Source organism: Cupressus sempervirens, chromosome 2 (genome assembly GCF_028749045.1).
Source record: "Cupressus sempervirens isolate cs-2001-9-10 chromosome 2, ASM2874904v1, whole genome shotgun sequence".
Lineage (NCBI taxonomy): Eukaryota > Viridiplantae > Streptophyta > Pinopsida > Cupressales > Cupressaceae > Cupressus > Cupressus sempervirens.
Window position 1 is genome coordinate 565,985,369 of NC_143119.1, and position 15,000 is coordinate 566,000,368.

The window sequence follows — 15,000 nt, forward strand, 5'->3', positions numbered from 1 at the left end:
TCACCAAGTCGACTCACCATCTCGCCTCGATAAGTTGGCTTGCCGAGTTACCCCACCAAGTCGTCGCCTCTTTAAGCCCGCTCACAGTGTCAGCTCGTCAGGTCGGCTCACCAAGTCGACTAATCAAGTAGGCCCACCAAGTCGCCTCAAGGATAGCTCCTCACCATGAGTCGCCTCACCATGTTGACTCTTTGAGCCCGCTCGCCAGGTCGCCTCACCAAGTCGACTCGAGTACGTTGCCAAGTCGACTCTTTAAGTTCGCTCGCCAGGTCGACTCGCCAAGTCAGCTCACCATGTCATCTCAACGAACCAACTCGCCGAGTCGCCTCACCACGTCGGCTCTCTAATACCGCTCGCCAAGTCGCCCCACCAACTCGCCCCGTTAGGCCCACTCTCACCAAGTGGACTCTTTAAGTCTGCTCATAAAGTCGAGCCACCAAGTACTCTCACCAAGTCGACTCTTTAAGTCCTTTCGTCGAGTCACCCCACCAAGTACTCTCACCAAGTCAACTCTTTAGGTCCGTTCATAGAGTCACCCCACCAAGTCGACCCTTCAAGTGGGTTCATCAAGTCACCCCACCAAGTCGACTCTTTAAGTTCATTCATCAAGCCACCCCGCCAGGTCAGCCCACAAATTACTCTCACCGAGTCGACTCTTTAAGTTCGTTCATCAAGTCACCCCACCAGGTCGGCCCACCAAGTGGACTCTTTAAGTTCGTTCATGAAGTCACTCTGCCAAGTCGGCCCACCAGGTCGACTCTTTAAGTTCGTTCATCAAGTCACCCCGCCAGGTCAGCCCACCAACTGCTCTCACCAAGTCACCCCGCCAGGTCGGCCCACCAAGTACTCTCACCAGGTCGACTCTTTAGGTTTGTTCATCAGGTCACCCCACCGAGTACTCTCACCAAGTCGACTCTTTAAGTTCGTTCATCAAGTCGCCCCGCCAGGTCGGCCCACCAAGTACTCTCACCAAGTCGACCCTTTAAGTTCGGTCATCAACTCACCCCGCCATGTCGGCCCACCACGTACTCTCACAAAGTCGACTCTTTAGGTTCGTTCATCAATTCGCCCCGCCAGCTCGGCCCACCAAGTTCTCTCACCAGGTCGACTCTTTAAGTTCGTTCATCAAGTCACCCCACCAGTTCGACCCACCAAGTACTCTCACAAAGTCGACTCTCTAAGATCGTTCATCAAGTCACCCTGCCAGGTCAGCCCACCAAGTACTCTCACCAAGTAACCCCGCTAGCTCGACCCACCAAGTCGACTCTCTAAGTCCGTTCATCAAGTCACCCCGCCAGGTCGGCCCACCAAGTCGAATCTTTAAGTCCGTTCATCAAGTCACGTGACCAGGTCAGCCCACCGAGTACTCTCGCCAAGTCGACTCTTTAAGTTTGTTCATCAAGTCACCCGGCCAGGTCGGCCCACCAAGTCACCAAGTACTCTCACCAAGTCGACTCTTTAAGTCTGTTCATCAAGTCACCCCGCCAGGTCGGCCCACCAAGTCGAATCTTTAAGTCCGTTCATCAAGTCACCCCACCAAGTACTCTAACCAAGTCGATTCTTCGAGTGCGTTCATCAAGTCACCCGACCAACTACTCTCACCAAGTCGACTCTTTAACTATGTTCATCAAGTCACCCCACCAAGCACTCTCACCACGTCAACTCTTTAGGTCCGTTCATAAAGTCTCCCCACCAAGTCGACCCTTCAAGTGCGTTCATCAAGTCACCCCACCAAGTACTCTCACCAATTCGACTCTTTAAGTCTTTTCATCAAGTCACCACACCAAGTACTCTCACCAAGTCAACTCTTTAGGACCGTTCATCAAGTCACCTCGCCAAGTCGACCCTTGAAGTCCGTTCATCAAGTCACCCCACCAAGTCGACTCTTTAAGTCAGTTCACGAAGTCACCCAACCAAGTCGGCCCACCAAGGACTCTCACCAAGTCGACTCTCTAAGTCTGTTCATCAGGTCACCCCACCGAGTACTCTCACCAAGTCAACTCTTTAGGTCCGTTCATCGAGTCACCCCGCAAAGTCGACCCTCTAAGTTCGTTCATCGAGTCACCCCGCCAAGTCGACTCTTTAAGTCCTTTCATCAAGTCACCCCGCCAAGCCGACTCTCTAAGTGCGTTCATCAAGTCACCGTCCTGATCTAGCCGAGCCGTTCTGGCCGAGCCATGCTGGCCGAGCCGATCTGGGCGAGCCATTCTGGCCGACCCGATCTGGCCGAGCCGTTCTGGGCAAGCCATGCTGGCCGAGCTGATCTGGGCAAGCCATTCTGGCCGAGCCGATCTGGGCGACCCGTTCTGGGCGAGCCGATCTTTGCGACCCGTTCTGGCCGAGCCATGCTGGCCGAGCCGTTCTGGCCGAGCCATGATGGCCGAGCCGATCTGGGCGAGCCGTTCTGGCCGAGCCATGCTGGCCGAGCCGTTCTGGCCGAGCCATGCTGGCCGAGCCGTTCTGGCCGAGCCATGATGGCCGAGCCAATCTGGGCGAGCCGTTCTGGCCGAGCCATGCTGGCCGAGCCGTTCTGGCCGAGCCGATCTGGGCGAGCCGTTCTTGCCGAGCCATGCTGGCCGAGCCGTTCTGGCCGAGCCATGCTGGCCAAGCCGATCTGGGCTAGCCGTTCTGGCCGAGCCGATCTGGCCGAGCTCCAAAAACGATGTCGTGGATGGCTGTTTGGTCGCCTCTGTGCCAACTCGATCGGCACAACATTGGGAATGGTTCGACAGTGGTTGTCGTTCCAATGTGTCATCGGGATGTCTTGGAACGCGGCCTTTCAAGGGCGAGCTCGCGTCTAGCACTTGGATTGTGCGTCGTCACAAGTGAATGGGGAGATCTCTTTGTGAACGGCGGCATGGCGATTGCAAGAGAAAATTGACTTAGTAGTCAGAGCATTGGCCTCGGTCCATTGTGACGGCCTTGCAATTTCTCTATAATTGCAACCTATGTTTGCGCAGTAGCAAAGTTTGCATGTAAGATTGGCCTTTGTTCTTGACGGTTCCAAGTACTCTCACCGAGTCACCAAGTCACCATGCTGGCCGACCCGATCTGGCCGAGCCGATCTGGGCGAGCCATGCTGGCCGAGCCAAGCTGGCCGAGCAGATCTGGGCGAGCCATGCTGGCCGAGCCGATCTGGGCGAGCCATTCTGGCCGAGCCGATCTGGGCGAGCTCCAAAAACGGTGTCGTGGATGGCTGTTTGGTCACATTTTTCATTGAATTGGATTTTTAAGGGAGTTGTCCGCGCTGTCGCAGATTTCTAATGCAGAGCGAGCCTCGCACTAATAGCTTATATAGGAGAGGTTGTTGCCGCGAGCCTCTCCCGTGCCCCTTTCATTCATTCAACATTGGTGTCTAGGCGGATCGGATTGTTGGGTTTTCAAACGGTGTATGCCGATGTTGAATGAATGAAAGGGGCATGAATCGATCTCAGTGCTTTTCCTCGGCTCTCCTTTAGATCATGTTTTTTGATGACTCAATTTTGGAAAAGGTGAGGCAGCGGTTGCCGATCCATGGCGTGTGTTTTTGGTGGTTTTAAAACTTGATCTAAACGTGAGCCCTTGTCTAGCACTCCGGCGTTGCTTGGTATAATGGCAATTTGCTATGGGTGCTCGGCGCTCTAGCAATTTGTCATGGTGTACTTATCGCGGCTACATGGGAGCTTTAATATCGAAAGCTCTCGGCGAAAAATGGTGGCCGAGCCATGCTGGCCGACCCGATCTGGCTTAGCCGTTTTCGTTGACCCGATCTGGCTCTCGTTTCTCACTCCATCGGCACAAATTCGGGAGTTGTTCGACAGCGGTTGTCGTTCCAATGTGTCATTGCGGTGATCTGGAGAGCGATGCTAAGTGCGGGAGCCCTTGTCCATGGCGTGTGTTTTTGGTGGTTTTAAAACTTGATCTAAACGTGAGCCCTTGTCTAGCACTCCGGCGTTGCTTGGTATAATGGCAATTTGCTATGGGTGCTCGGTGCTCTAGCAATTTGTCATGGTGTACTTATCGCGGCTACATGGGAGCTTTAATATCGAAAGCTCTCGGCAAAAAATGGTGGCCGAGCCATGCTGGCCGACCCGATCTGGCTTAGCCGTTTTCGTCGACCCGATCTAGCTCTCGTTTCTCACTCCATCGGCACAAATTCGGGAGTTGTTCGACAGCGGTTGTCGTTCCAATGTGTCATTGCGGTGATCTGGAGAGCGATGCTAAGTGCGGGAGCTTGCGTCTAGCATTTGGGGATGTTTGTGCAAGCGAGCATGGGAGCTTCTTTTATCGGAACCTCTCCGTGGCCTTTGAATATAGACCCAGTGCCGACGATATCGATGGATTCGAGCCTTGGATTATAAAATTGTTCAGCTAACATTGGTTTTTGTGAGAGATGGGTACGAAAGCACTTCCCGATCGATACGCAGGAGTTCCCTAAGATCGCGTCTGTGCCAACTCAATCGGCACAACATTGGGAATGGTTCGACAGCGGTTGTCGTTCCAATGTGTCATCGGGATGTCTTGGAACGCGGCCTTTCAAGGGCGAGCTCGCGTCTAGCACTTGAATTGTGCGTCGTCACAAGTGAATGGGGAGATCTCTCTGTGAACGGCGGCATGGCGATTGCAAGAGAAAATTGACTTAGTAGTCGAAGCATTGGCCTCGGGCCATTGTGACGGCCTTGCAATTTCTCTATAATTGCAACCTATGTTTGCGCAGTAGCAGAGTTTGCATGTTAGATTGGCCTTTGTTCTTGACAGTTCGAAGTACTCTCACCGAGTCAGCAAGTCACCATGCTGGCCGAGCCGATCTGGCCGAGCCGATCTGGGCGAGCCATTCTGGCCGAGCCATTCTACAGCGCGTCTGTTCAGCGATTTCGAAGTTGATCTAATGGCGAGCCCTTGTCTCTAGCCATGAGGTGGGTGCTTGGCGCTCTAGCAAAATTTTTTGTGTGCCTATCGCGGCTACAACGGGAGAGGTGGTTGCCGCGAGCCTCTCCCGTGCCCCCCTCATTGATTCAACGCCGCTGTTAGGGCGGATGGATATGTCAGATTTTGAAACGGTGGACGCCGACGTTGAATCAATTAGAGGGGCATGAAGCCCACCCTCGAGGGTGCTATTCCTGGGCTCTCCTTTAGATCATGTTTTCTTGTCACTCAGCTGGCGCAATTTCGGAAAATGGTTTGGCAGCGGTTGCCAGCCCTCACCGCGTCTACTGGGTGATTTTAAAACTCGATCTAAAACGGGAGACCTCGTCTAGCACCTCCGTCCGGTGTTGCTCGGGTATTGCATAAATTTATGCCATCGGTGCGAATCCCCCAACGAATGCCTACACGCTTGGACCCTCTCTTAGATCACCTTCTTCGATCACTCGACCGACGCAACTACGGAAGAGACTTGGCAGCGGTTGCCATTCTACAGCGCGTCTGTTCAGCGATTTTGAAGTTGATCTAATGGCGAGCCCTTGTCTCTAGGCATGAGGTGGGTGGTTGGCGCTCTACCAAAATTTTTTTGCGTGCCTATCGCGGCTACAAGGGGAGAGGTGGTTGCCGCGAGCCTCTCCCGTGCCCCCCTCATTGATTCAACGCCGCTGTCATGGCGGATGGATATATCAGATTTTGAAACGGTGGACGGCGACATTGAATCAATTAGAGGGGCATGAAGCCCACCCTCGAGGGTGCTATTCCTGGACTCTCGTTTAGATCATGTTTTCTTGTCACTCAGCTGGCGCAATTTCGGAAAAAGGTTTGGCAGCGGTTGCCAGCCCTCACCGCGTCTACTCGGTGATTTTAAAACTCGATCTAAAACGGGAGCCCTCGTCTAGCACCTCCGTCCGGTGTTGCTCGGGTATTGCATAAATTTATGCCATCGGCGCGAATCCCCCAACGAATGCCTACACGCTTGGACCCTCTCTTAGATCACCTTCTTCGATCACTCGACCGACGCAACTACGGAAGAGACTTGGCAGCGGTTGCCATTCTACAGCGCGTCTGTTCAGCGATTTTGAAGTTGATCTAATGGCGAGCCCTTGTCTCTAGGCATGAGGTGGGTGGTTGGCGCTCTAGCAAAATTTTTTTGCGTGCCTATCGCAGCTACAAGGGGAGAGGTGGTTGCCGCGAGCCTCTCCCGTGCCCCCCTCATTGATTCAACGCCGCTGTCATGGCGGATGGATATGTCGGATTTTGAAACGGTGGACGGCGACGTTGAATCAATTAGAGGGGCATGAAGCCCACCCTCGAGGGTGCTATTCCTGGACTCTCCTTTAGATCATGTTTTCTTGTCACTCAGCTGGCGCAATTTCAGAAAAAGGTTTGGCAGCGGTTGCCAGCCCTCACCGCGTCTACTCGGTGATTTTAAAACTCGATCTAAAACGGGAGCCCTCGTCTAGCACCTCCGTCCGGTGTTGCTCGGGTATTGCATAAATTTATGCCATCGGCGTGAATCCCCCAACGAATCCCTATGCTTGGACCCTCTCTTAGATCACCTTCTTCGATCACTCGACCGACGCAACTACGGAAGAGACTTGGAAGCGGTTGCCATTCTACAGCGCGTCTGTTCAGCGATTTCGAAGTTGATCTAATGGCGAGCCCTTGTCTCTAGCCATGAGGTGGGTGGTTGGCGCTCTAGCAAAATTTTTTGCGTGCCTATCACGGCTACAACGGGAGAGGTGGTTGCCGCGAGCCTCTCCCGTGCCCCCCTCATTGATTCAACGCCGCTGTCAGGGCGGATGGATATGTCGGATTTTGAAACGGTGGACGCCGACGTTGAATCAATTAGAGGGGCATGAAGCCCACCCTCGAGGGTGCTATTCCTGGACTCTCCTCTAGATCATGTTTTCTTGTCACTCAGCTGGCGCAATTTCGGAAAAAGGTTTGGCAGCGGTTGCCAGCCCTCACCGCGTCTGCTCGGTGATTTTAAAACTCGATCTAAAACGGGAGCCCTCGTCTAGCACCTCCGTCCGGTGTTGCTCGGGTATTGCATAAATTTATGCCATCGGTGCGAATCCCCCAACGAATGCCTACGCTTGGACCCTCTCTTAGATCACCTTCTTCGATCACTCGACCGACGCAACTACGGAAGAGACTTGGCAGCGGTTGCCATTCTACAGCGCGTCTGTTCAGCGATTTCGAAGTTGATCTAATGGCGAGCCCTTGTCTCTAGGCATGAGGTGGGTGCTTGGCGCTCTAGCAAAATTTTTTGCGTGCCTATCGCGGCTACAACGGGAGAGGTGGTTGCCGCGAGCCTCTCCCGTGCCCCCCCTCATTCATTCAACGCCGCTGTCAGGGCGGATGGATATGTCAGATTTTGAAACGGTGGACGGCGATGTTGAATCAATTAGAGGGGCATGAAGCCCACCCTGGAGGGTGCTATTCCTGGACTCTCCTTTAGATCATGTTTTCTTGTCACTCAGCTGGCGCAATTTTGGAAAAAGGTTTGGCAGCGGTTGCCAGCCCTCACCGCGTCTACTTGGTGATTTTAAAACTCGATCTAAAACGGGAGCCCTCGTCTAGCACCTCCGTCCGGTGTTGCTCGGGTATTGCATAATTTGTTGCTATCGGCGCGAATCCCCCAACGAATCCCTAGCCTTGGACTCTGTCTTAGATCACCTTCTTCGATCACTCGACCGACGCAATTATGGAAGAGGCTTGGCAGCGGTTGCCATTCCACAGCGCGTCTGTTCAGCGATTTCGAAGTTGATCTACTAATGGCGAGCCCTTGTCTAGCCATGAGGTGGGTGCTTGGGGCTCTAGCAATTTTTTGTGTGCCTATCGCGGCTACAATGGGAGCTTTGATAACAAAAGTTCTCGGCGACCCTCCCCAATAGAAATCAGTGCTGGTGTTCGCGAAAGACACGTTATTCGGATTTTTGGAATATTGGCACCAGCATCGTTTCTATTGGGAGGGCCGTGAAGCCATCCCGATTTTGCTATGCGAGGGCTCTCTCCCCAGAGTCGTTCTCTACGCAACAACTTCTTTGGCACAAAATTTTCAGAATGGTTCGGCAGCGGTTGTCGTTCCAATGGCGCCGTTGTGGTGGTTGCCTGGGCAGCGATCTGAAGGGCGACCCGTCGTCTAGCAGTTGGCCTGCACATCACGAGTGACAAGGGAGCCTTTGTTATCGGAAGCTCCCCGTGGCCATTTGATTAGAAGAGCCATTGCTTGTTTGAGCAAGGACGAATGCAGCCTCGGATTCCAAACGAAATCAACGATTTCGGATCTATATAAGAGCGGAATGAAGCAGCAGCACAGCCCGTTTGCTATGCGCGCCTCCCCAAAGATGCTCTTCTTTCTCACTCCATTGCCACAATTTCGGGAGTTGTTCGACAGCGGTTGTCGTTCCAATGTGTCATTGCGGTGATCTGGAGAGCGATGCTAAGGGGGCGGGAGCTTGTGTCTAGAATTTGGGATGTTTGTGCGAGCGAGCAGGGGAGCTTCTCTTATCGGAACCTCTCCGTGGCCTTTGAATATATAGACCCAGTGCCGACGATATCGATGGATGCGAGCCCTTGGATTCCAAATTTGTCCACAGCTAACATTGGTTTTTGTGAGAGATGGGCACGAAAGCACATCCCGATTGCTACGCGGGAGCTCCCTAAGGTCGCCTCTGTGCCAACTCGATCGGCACAACATTGGGAATGGTTCGACAGCGGTTGACGTTCCAATGTGTCATCGGGGGATGTCTTGGAAAGTGGTCTTTCTTTCAAGGGCGAGCTCGCGTCTAGACATTGGATTGTGCGTCGCGTCACAGGTGAATGGGGATATCTCTCTGTGAACGGCGGCATGGTGATTGCAAGAGAAAATTGACTTAGTCGGAGCCATTGGCCTCGGGCCATTGTGACGGCCTCGCAATTTCTCTTTAATTGCAACCTATGTTTGCGCAGTAGCAGAGTTTGCATGTAAGATGGGCCTTGTTCTCGAGAGTTCCAGGAGATGACCTCCGGAACTTTTGGATTGGGCCCCTTCAAGGTGAAATTCATCCAGTTGATCGGATGAGCTCGATGACCATTTCAGTCCCTCGGCTCCATGAACTCACATCTCCTAACCGATGACAATCTTTTGCTCCTCTGCCGACCCCATAAAAAATTGGGTCGTGAATGGCTGTTTGGTAGGAATTTTAAAGGATTTGGATTTTTAAGGCGGATGTCGGTGTGTTCGCTAATTTCTAATGCAGAGCGAGCCTCGCACTAATAGCTTATATAGGAGAGGTGGTTGCCGCGAGCCTCTCCCGTGCCCCCCTCATTGATTCAACGCCGGTGTCAAGGCGGATGGATATGTCGGATTTTGAAACAGTGGACGCCGACGTTGAATCAATTAGAGGGGCATGAAGCCCACCCCGGATGTGCTATTCCTCGACTCTCCTTTAGATCATGTTTTCTTCTCACTCAGCTGGCGCAATTTCCGAAAAAGGTTTCGCAGCGGTTGCCATCCCTCACCGCGTCTACTTGGTGATTTTAAAACTCGATCTAAAACGGGAGCCCTCGTCTAGCACCTCCGTCCGGTGTTGCTCGGGTATTGCATAAAATTATGCCGTCGGCGCAAATCCCCCAACGAATGCCTATGCTTGGACCCTCTCTTAGATCACCTTCTTCGATCACTCGACCGACGCAACTACGGAAGAGACTTGGCAGCGGTTGCCATTCTACAACGCGTCTGTTCAGCGATTTCGAAGTTGATCTAATGGCGAGCCCTTGTCTCTAGGCATGAGGTGGGTGGTTGGCGCTCTAGCAAAATTTTTTTGCGTGCCTATCGCGGCTACAAGGGGAGAGGTGGTTGCCGCGAGCCTCTCCCGTGCCCCCCTCATTGATTCAACGCCGCTGTCAGGGCGGATGGATATGTCGGATTTTGAAACGGTGGACGGCAATGTTGAATCAATTAGAGGGGCATGAAGCCCACCCTCGAGGGTGCTATTCCTGGACTCTCCTTTAGATCATGTTTTCTTGTCACTCAGCTGGCGCAATTTCGGAAAAAGGTTTGGCAGCGGTTGCCAGCCCTCACCGCGTCTACTCGGTGATTTTAAAACTCGATCTAAAACGGGAGCCCTTGTCTAGCACCTCCGTCCGGTGTTGCTCGGGTATTGCATAAATTTATGCCATCGGCGCGAATCCCCCAACGAATGCCTACGCTTGGACCCTCTCTTAGATCACATTCTTTGATCACTCGACCGACGCAACTACGGAAGAGACTTGGCAGCGGTTGCCACTCTACAGCGCGTCTGTTCAGCGATTTCGAAGTTGATCTAATGGCGAGCCCTTGTCTCTAGGCATGAGGTGGGTGCTTGGCGCTCTAGCAAAATTTTTTACGTGCCTATCACGGCTACAATGGGAGAGGTGGTTGCCGCGAGCCTCTTCCGTGCCCCCCTCATTGATTCAACGCCGCTGTCAGGGCGGATGGATATGTCGGATTTTGAAACGGTGGACGGCGACGTTGAATCAATTAGAGGGGCATGAAGCCCACCCTCGAGGGTGCTATTCTTGGACTCTCCTTTAGATCATGTTTTCTTGTCACTCAGCTGGCACAATTTCGGAAAAAGGTTTGGCAGCGGTTGCCAGCCCTCACCGCGTCTACTCGGTGATTTTAAAACTCGATCTAAAACGGGAGCCCTCGTCTAGCACCTCCGTCCGGTGTTGCTCGGGTATTGCATAAATTTATGCCATCGGCGCGAATCCCCCAACGAATGCCTACGCTTGGACCCTCTCTTAGATCACCTTCTTCGATCACTCGACCGACGCAACTACGGAAGAGACTTGGCAGCGGTTGCCATTCTACAGCGCGTCTGTTAAGCGATTTCAAAGTTGATCTAATGGCGAGCCCTTGTCTCTAGGCATGAGGTGGGTGCTTGGCGCTCTAGAAAAATTTTTTGCGTGCCTATCGCGGCTACAAGGGGAGAGGTGGTTGCCGCGAGCCTCTCCCGTGCCCCCCTCATTGATTCAACGCCGCTGTCAGGGCGGATGGAAATGTCGGATTTTGAAACGGTGGACGGCGACGTTGAATCAATTAGAGGGGCATGAAGCCCACCCTCGAGGGTGCTATTTTCCTGGACTCTCCTTTAGATCATGTATTCTTGTCACTCAGCTGGCGCAATTTCAGAAAAAGGTTTGGCAGCGGTTGCCAGCCCCTCACCGCGTCTACTTGGTGATTTTAAAACTCGATCTAAAACGGGAGCCCTCGTCTTGCACCTCCGTCCGGTGTTGCTCGGGTATTGCACAAATTTTTGCCATCGGCGCGAATCCCCCAACGAATGCCTACACGCTTGGACCCTCTCTTAGATCACCTTCTTCGATCACTCGACCGACGCAATTACGGAAGAGACTTGGCAGCGGTTGCCATTCTACACCGCGTCCGTTCTGCGATTTCGAAGTTGATCTAATGGCGAGCCCTTGTCTATAGCCATGAGGTGGGTACTTGGCGCTCTAGCAAAATTTTTTGTGAGCCTATCACGGCTACAATGGGAGAGGTGGTTGCCGCGAGCCTCTCCCGTGCCCAGCTCATTGATTCAACGCCGCTGTCAGGGCGGATGGATATGTCGGATTTTGAAATGGTGGACGCCGACGTTGAATCAATTAGAAGGGCATGAAGCCCACCTTCGAGGGTGCTATTCCTGGACTCTCCTTTAGATCATGTTTTCTTGTCACTCAGCTGGCGCAATTTCGGAAAAAGGTTTGGCAGCGGTTGCCAGCCCTCACCGCGTCTTCTTTGTGATTTTAAAACTCGATCTAAAACGGGAGCCCTCGTCTAGCACCTCCGTCCGGTGTTGCGCGGGTATTGCACAAATTTTTGCCATCGGCGCGATTACCCCAACGAATGCCCTACGCTGGGACCCTCTCTTAGATCACCTTTTTCGATCACTCGACCGACGCAATTACGGAAGAGACTTGGCAGCGGTTGCCATTCTACAGCGCGTCTGTTCTGCGATTTCGAAGTTGATCTAATGGCGAGCCCTTGTCTCTAGGCATGAGGTGGGTGGTTGGCGCTCTAGCAAAATCTTTTTGCGTGCCTATCGCGGCTACAAGGGGAGAGGTGGTTGCCGCGAGCCTCTCCCGTGCCCCCCTCATTGATTCAACGCCGCTGTCAGGGCGGATGGATATGTCGGATTTTGAAACGGTGGACGGCGACGTTGAATCAATTAGAGGGGCATGAAGCCCACCCTCGAGGGTGCTATTCCTGGACTCTCCTTTAGATCATGTTTTCTTGTCACTCAGCTGGCGCAATTTCGGAAAAAGGTTTGGCAGCGGTTGCCAGCCCTCACCGCGTCTACTCGGTGATTTTAAAACTCGATCTAAAACGGGAGCCCTCGTCTAGCACCTCCGTCCGGTGTTGCTCGGGTATTGCATAAATTTATGCCATCGGCGCGAATCCCCCAATGAATGCCTACGCTTGGACCCTCTCTTAGATCACGTTCTTCGATCACTCGACCGACGCAACTACGGAAGAGACTTGGCAGCGGTTGCCACTCTACAGCGCGTCTGTTCAGCGATTTCGAAGTTGATCTAATGGCGAGCCCTTGTCTCTAGCCATGAGGTGGGTGCTTGGCGCTCTAGAAAAATATTTTGCGTGCCTATCGCGGCTACAACGGGAGAGGTGGTTTCCGCGAGCCTCTTTCGTGCCCCCCTCATTGATTCAACGCCGCTGTCAGGGCGGATGGATATGTCGGATTTTGAAACGGTGGACGGTGATGTTGAATCAATTAGAGGGGCATGAAGCCCACCCTCGAGGGTGCTATTCCTGGACTCTCCTTTAGATCATGTTTTCTTGTCACTCAGCTGGCGCAATTTTGGAAAAAGGTTTGGCAGCGGTTGCCAGCCCTCACCGCATCTACTCGGTGATTTTAAAACTCGATCTAAAATGGGAGCCCTCGTCTAGCACCTCCGTCCGGTGTTGCTCGGGTATTGCATAAATTTATGCCATCGGCGCGAATCCCCCAACGAATGCCTACGCTTGGACCCTCTCTTAGATCACCTTCTTCGATCACTCGACCGACGCAACTACGGAAGAGACTTGGCAGCGGTTGCCATTCTACAGCGCGTCTGTTCTGCGATTTCGAAGTTGATCTAATGGCGAGCCCTTGTCTCTAGGCATGAGGTGGGTGCTTGGCGCTCTAGCAAAATCTTTTTGCGTGCCTATCGCGGCTACAATGGGAGAGGTGGTTGCCGCGAGCCTCTCCCGTGCCCCCCTCATTGATTCAATGCCGCTGTCAGGGCGGATGGATATGTCGGATTTTGAAACGGTGGACGCCGACGTTGAATCAATTAGAGGGGCATGAAGCCCACCCTCGAGGGTGCTATTCCTGGACTCTCCTTTAGATCATGTTTTCTTGTCACTCAGCTGGCGCAATTTCGGAAAAAGGTTTGGCAGCGGTTGCCAGCCCTCACCGCGTCTACTTGGTGATTTTAAAACTCGATCTAAAATGGGAGCCCTCGTCTAGCACCTCCGTCCGGTGTTGCTCGGGTACTGCATAAATTTATGCCATCGGCGTGAATCCCCCAACGAATGCCTACGCTTGGACCCTCTCTCTTAGATCACCTTCTTCAATCACTCGACTGACGCAACTACGGAAGAGACTTGGCAGCGGTTGCCATTCTACAGCGCATCTGTTCAGCGATTTCGAAGTTGATCTAATGGCGAGCCCTTGTCTCTAGCCATGAGGTGGGTGCTTGGCGCTCTAGCAAAATTCTTTGCGTGCCTATCGCGTAAAGCATGTTTTCTAGTCACTTAGCTGGCGCAATTTCGGAAAAAAGGTTTGGCAGCGGTTGCCAGCCCTCACCGCGTCTTCTTGGTGATTTTAAAACTCGATCTAAAACGGGAGCCCTCGTCTAGCGGCTCCGTGCCAACTCGATCGGCACAACATTGGGAAATGGTTCGACAGCGGTTGTCGTTCCAATGTGTCATCGGGGGATGCCTTGGAAAGTGGCCTTTCAAGGGCGAGCTCGCGTCTATCCCTTGGATTGTGCGTCGCGTCACAAGTGAATGGGGAGATCTCTCTGTGAACGGCGGCATGGTGATTGCAAGAGAAAATTAACTTAGTCGGAGCATTGGCCTCAGGCCATTGTGACGGCCTTGCAATTTCTCTTTAATTGCAACCTATGTTTGCGCAGTAGCAGAGTTTGCATGTAAGATGGGCCTTGTTCTTGAGAGTTCCAGGAGATGACCTCCGAAACTTTTGGATTGGGCCCCTTCAAGGTGAAATTCATCCAGCTGATCGGATGAAGCTCGATGTGCTTGTATCTATTCCGAGATGGTAATGATGGTCATTAATCTGTGGCGGTGAGTATTATCCCATTCGGTAATCGCAATGGCGGAGCTGGTGGGAAGTACTTGTCGCTTTGTTTTTATGGATATACCCTATATGTAGGTGTCTGCACGGCTTGCGACACACTGCACATTTGGTGTTCGATTCTAAGATGCGCTTGTTGCTGAGTGTGTATGGAGTTGTATCTTTTAGCCAAGGGCTCCGTCTCATTGGCACGGTCTATCATTGCATTTTTATCCTGCCCGGACGGCAAGAAGGAAAGAGATGGTTTGGTTGCACGGGTGCATTGCTCGACGTCCCTAATTTCATCAAGGGTCCACTCTCCACCCTAAGTTTTTGCCGATCGGTAGAGCCTTGGGATTGAGAGGGGGGCCGACGAAAGGTTTGGTTGCCGCATAATTTATTCGCTAGTGCGTTCTCGGTGCGTGCTCGCCTCTTCACTGTCTCATCCTACAGAAGTGCATGGCACTGTCGTGACAGCCTTTGTGGTCCGGGCCAGTAGAAGCGTAGAGTATTATCGATAATTTTTGTTTGGATGCGGAAACTCTCCATGCCCTGTCCTGCCCTGTGCGACGATCCGAATGGCTGCGGCTCGTGGGTTCTGCGGGAGATACTCTTCTTCAGCTCCCCCCTAAAGAGAGCGTTCGGTGTTTGCATTGTGTGGACAAAAAGCCCAGGGCGTTTCATCTCTCTCTTCATTTGCAAAATTCTGGGAGGGCTTGTCGAAGTATGGCCGTTTGTACGGGGTGCACCAAAAAGCGTGTAGGGGGCATAT